This window comes from Acyrthosiphon pisum, chromosome X, assembly GCF_005508785.2.
Source record: "Acyrthosiphon pisum isolate AL4f chromosome X, pea_aphid_22Mar2018_4r6ur, whole genome shotgun sequence".
Taxonomy (NCBI): Eukaryota; Metazoa; Arthropoda; class Insecta; order Hemiptera; family Aphididae; genus Acyrthosiphon; species Acyrthosiphon pisum.
In genome coordinates this window covers 70,540,344-70,546,343 of record NC_042493.1, presented here as the reverse complement: position 1 = coordinate 70,546,343, position 6,000 = coordinate 70,540,344, and positions in this window count along the sequence as shown.

Below are 6,000 nucleotides of genomic sequence, written 5' to 3'. Positions count from 1 at the left end.
ATAAAAACCGTAAATAATAGTAAATTATATTATTAAAATTATAGCAATAATAGGTCGAATACTCGTTTATAAGTATGTAGTGTTTTGTCCTAGGCCCTACCTACAAGTATAATTTAGTTTTAGTATAAATTATCTATGGAAAACCTTCGTTACTCATGAACAAAGCAGTATAGATCTACCTATTTGCTTTATCGACAATGACACAATATGCGATTCGCGATTCGTACAAATTCGTGAATAGTGTGTAGTGGGGTTATTCGTCATTCAAAAATTGGCCCCGAAACCATTCACGAAAATGATTCGTAGTCTATTGCTCCGAACAGCGGTAAAATTAAAAGATCTATGAGCACAAATCGATGCAAATTTGTAAATTCGTGAACAATTTGTGTGAATTTGTGTAAATTTGTCATTTATTAGATGTTCGTGAAAATGTTAGTACTTAACTTATTTTATAACTTAAGCCAAATATGCAATTTACCCAATTATTCAGTATAAAAAAACTATTGATAATGATAAGATGATAACAATATTATTCCTGAAAAAAATTTTAAAAATTAAATCAAAAATAACCCAAAGAATAAATATTAAAATTACTTACTCAATTTAGCCTAATCAGGTAAGTGCCCTTTGAAATTACTACTCCTTGAAATAGTTGAGCTGATGTTCTCTCTTATACCAGGTTTATACCAATATGGCAAACAAAATTATAGATACTATATCATAGTTCCATCTAAGGCATTTATAATACCGTATAGGTTCTAGATTAAAAAAAGTTGGCTACTGTAGGTTACTATTGTACAGTAGGTGTTTAGAGCAATGCTTACATTTGAAAAAAAAAATATTTTTTTATTTTGTTTACAATTTCAACGTTACAAATTTTTCCGTTTATCGTTATTTAGTATTAAAATGTTAACCAAGTTTTGCGTTTATCGTTATTTGGAACTAAAAAATTATACAAGTTTTGCGTTTATCGTTATTTAAAACAGTATTAGTAACTATCAAATTTAAAAATAATAACTAATGTGAGTAGGCAATGGCCTGGATACGGAATAAATATAATCTGCAATTGTTAGATTGTTTGCATGAAATAAATGTTTCTACGAAACCAATAGACCTTTTAAATAAATAGATTTTAAAGTATTTCATTTTGCGTTATTTTTCGTTCAATGATATTCTATAAATTATATTTTGCGATATTTTTCGTTTAATGATATTCTATAAATTACTTTTTGTGTTATGTTTTGTTATTAATTACGTCATGATATATAATGTATTTTGTTAATCGTTTTGTTTTGTTTTGCGGTATTTAATTATTTTTGATCATCGTTTTCCGTTATAATTACGTTTACAAATTTCAATCGTTTTTTGTCGAATGAAACTTTATAATCTTAACGTTATTATAACATTTGCAAGCCCTGGTTTAGGGGAGTCTTTGTAATGGATGTGTTAAATTTGAATTTAATTATATAAAATCATATACTAAAAATGATTCTGAGCAAAGACAGTCTGCTAGCCTATAATATTATTAAGTACATTATTAAAGAAATTTATTTTTCTATTAGATACCTAGGTATTAATAATACAATAGATTGAATTAATTTTGGACAAAAAAATTATAATTGCATTTGAATATGGCATTGTGTAGGTATGCAGTACACTAATATACTTTAAAAGTTTCAAGTACCACGAATAATATTTTTAAATTACAAAAAAATAACTAAACTCTTTAGACCTTATGCTATGTATTACATTATGAATCCTTACTTTATAATATCCCTGTAATATATATTTTGTGTTTCTATATGTATGTGTATATATTATAGTAGATACAATAGCTATAAGGCTGTATTATATAGTATAGGTAATATAGGTCACAATGTTTTGACAACATAATACTACAATGCATAAGTAGGTAGGTCCAACAAAATCCATTCATTCAAAATAATACTTTGTGCAATACATTTTGTAATTTACATCATTTCGAGTTTTCGGAAATACTAATGCTACTAATCAATCATTTTTGTGTGCACAAGGTGTGCCCAGTGAACCCACAATTTACATAATATTATACGAATACACAGTATTATAGAAGCATATATATTTGTACAAGACCTACTCGTATCGATTTTTCCACGTCTAAATTATTATTAAAATAAATTCGTATAGGTCAGGGATGGCGAACCTTTTTCGGGTCACGTGGTAAAATGTCATAATCGAAGTTTAAAAAAAAGTTCACATGCCAGTCATAATATACTCGTACAGCAAGTAGGTACACTATACCTACAAAAACACGATTCCCGGATAAAAGGGGATTTAAAAAAAAATTCTCAAACTTACTCCAGCGAGTTACACCCAAAAGGAGTTGAACAATCACAATTTTTAAGAGTTAAGTTGTCATATTTTACGTACAACGAAGTGTATATAACAAAGAATTTTTTTTCACTACTATTTTTCATTAAGATTTAAAAATAAAATGAAAATATGTCTAAATGTCGTTAAAATTTAGCAAACCTGCCATTCTTATAATGGAATGCGTGGTATCCCTGGTATACGTGATAGCAGAATTAATCAAATTTTGATATTACAAACAGAAGGTACATGCATTTTCCAAGAAAATGTTTTCCGTCACCACATGATTGTAGTGCTAAAGTTTATTAATTCTTAACATAGAACTTTACGGCCGACTATACAAGTGATTCCGTCATTTGTTGAATGTAATTTAAGTTTTATGACGGTTTCTAAAAAAGTAATAATAATAATAATATTAATAACGTTTAGACACAAATGGCTACAACACATGACTTGCTATAAAATAACCATAAAAAATATATATAAAAGTATATACGATATACCTATAATACTTTTTTACCTTTTTATTTTATTCGATATCATGACAACGTTTTTTTTATTTTTAATACTTTACATCATAGGTATATACGCTTTTGGTAATAGAAGATGACCTGTAATAAAATATTGAAATTATGTTTATTAGGTTTAATAATGTATCCATTTGGAATATATTTTATGAATAATAATTAATAAATTATGGTTAAAACTTATAGATTAAAATTAATAATCAGTCAATTGTTATACAAAAACAACAAAAGTTCCTAAGCTATAGTCCATCCAGGGACGGATCCAGGGGGCCTAGGAGCCCAGCTTCCCCCAGTCATATTTTTTTTATAAATATAAATATATATTAAATAACAAATAAACAAAATATACATTTCTTTTCACATTGTCGCTTTATATATTTAATAATCAATAGTTATTTATTTATCACACTGATTACCTATACCTACAACTATTATGACAACATTTTTTTAATTAAGAATAAAGTATAATATTTTATTATAATTGGATTTGTGTTGTAAAAAAATTGTTGCCCCCCCCCCCAGATCTTTTCTCTGGATCCGTGCCTGATTCCATCGATGGATCAATCATCACACGCTGCCTGTATTGACAAGTAGAATAATGCTGTACGCCTGTTCCTACCTATCACTAAACTCGATAAAGGAACAATACCAATCTATTGAAATGCGAACCGCATTGTATCTAGTTACATTAAATTCTATATTTATTATTTACCCAATAATTAATGAATATTAATACTTATACTTCCACACTATACCTATTTGAACAATGTCCTATGAACTATGTTCAGCGTCAATAACGTAGGGCTCTGAAATCTTGTTTTATAAAAAGTGGGGTCTTTAAAGTTAAGCTTAAGCACATCAACTATGTTCAATTATTTTGTAAATTATGCTCAGAGTTAGGAAGTAGTTTTTTTCAAAGCTATAATTAGAATTTATTTATGCAAATTATGGCTGTCGAAGGTAAGGATACTGCAGGTACAACTTCAGTGTCGTAACATATTATTATTATTATTGTCATGTACGAAAAAACGATTTTCTCTTTATTATTCAATACGGTTTGACTGTGTTTTATATAAATTAATTTCTGCACACTTTGCACGCTAATATTGCTATATCGACAGAATGTAGGTACAATAATAAAAAGCGGGTAAGTGGATTTCGCTCTGCTGTACAGTAGGTTACAAGTGGGTCAATGTATAATGGATTGTATTAAACTTGAATTCAATGATATAATATAGTTGTATAAGAAAAACGATTCTGAGCGAAGATAATACCTACAAATTGGCAAAAAAATCTAGTAGGTACTTATATTAAACGTTCAAAAATTCAAATCTAAATAATTATATCACGACATGTCGACATAATATTATTATTATAGGGTTTAAAAAATTCCTAGGTATAAAAAAATTGTAGGTGAATAGTAACTGTCATATAATCCATATAAATACATGAACAAATAATCAGTCTTTCCAAAATGTTTGTTTTTATATTCTGAGCGAAGATATAAATTAATTTTACCTTAAACTTGCGGCCACTTAAAAAATACATGTAGGTAAAAAAAAAAAAGGTAATTTATTGAATAGTACCTATATGAAACGTTCGTATAGTGTGGTATTTAATTTGTGATATTTGTAATATCACGCTAATAAGCATCCAAAATACTATTACATTTATGTAGGTAATTGATTTCGCAGTAAAAACAAAAAATAGGTTGAAAATCAAAATTTAAACTTTAAATCGTGCAGATATAGTTTGAGACAAACATAGGTATTTTTTATTTTCTCCAGGTAACAAAAATGTATTTATCAAATAAAAAAGATGAAACTTTTATTTTAACACTTATTAGTCTAATAATACAACAAGCCTGCATATTATGTATTTATGTCATCTACTGATTGTACTGTAGGTATCAATTTATTTTATTATTTATTGAAAATTCAATATTTCAAAAAAATAAACATGATATTAGATACTATATTGTATATTATATTATTACCTAATCATTGCAGGTTGTACACCAGTTTATTGTTTCTAATAATTTCAATGAAAATAATTAGGTATTATTAGATTTTTAAATAAATTAAAAACCCTATTCTAATTTTAAAAAATATTATACATTACTCACATAAAATTTAAACAATTTAATCAAAAAATGAAACATGCTCCTTGATTCCACTATCTCCAATTTTGCAATATATAACCTTGTACAATATACCTAACTTGCATTGTTTTAAATTTAATTCATATAAATTACAAATATGTGTTTAGATCCATATCCAGTATTTTTTTTCAAAATGCATAAAAATTATATTTAATTAATATAATTAATTACCATAATATATTAAATATTAATAATGATAGCTGGCAGGTAATATTTTGAAAGACGGGCTATATTTCACCATACAAATACAAAATAGATATTCGTTCTTATTCGTATTTTGTATTTCGGGTACAATAATTCCGGAACATCGGACATCTATTATATTATTATCATAATAAGATGATTATACTCTTTTACTAATTTAGTATTGTTGGCTTGATAGCCAAATGAATAATTCAACTGACTAAACGATTTTCGTAGCACTTTTTTTCTTTTTTTACTAGTACCTATTTAATGAAATTGCATGTCCGAAAGAAGTGTAATAGTTATTATTAAATACTGAATCAGTGAATATATAATACAAATTGTTGCTCGGTCACCTTAAAAACAAACTAATTATTTGGGCCTGCGTTATATCATAACCAAAACAAAACAAAATTATCTGCCATGTCTTATTATACGTTAATTATTGTACAAGGCAATATATAGTATACCTATACGTAAGTTATTTAATATTTTCATAATATACGAACAAGGACAAGTCGACAGCTATAATATACGCAATATACATCAAATTTAAATCTTTCGCGTGTTTGAAGAATGGACCTCACACAAATCACATGTATGTTGCACTTGAGACTAATGTCCACACGACTGCAAATTATCATCAACTGTATGAGTATGCAAAGCTTAAACTATAAACAGATACCTATACAATAGATAATGTAGTTGAATTAATTTTTAAAATTACGTCTATCTATATATATTTTTGGTGACCAACCTATATATTATTCTTTAAATTCT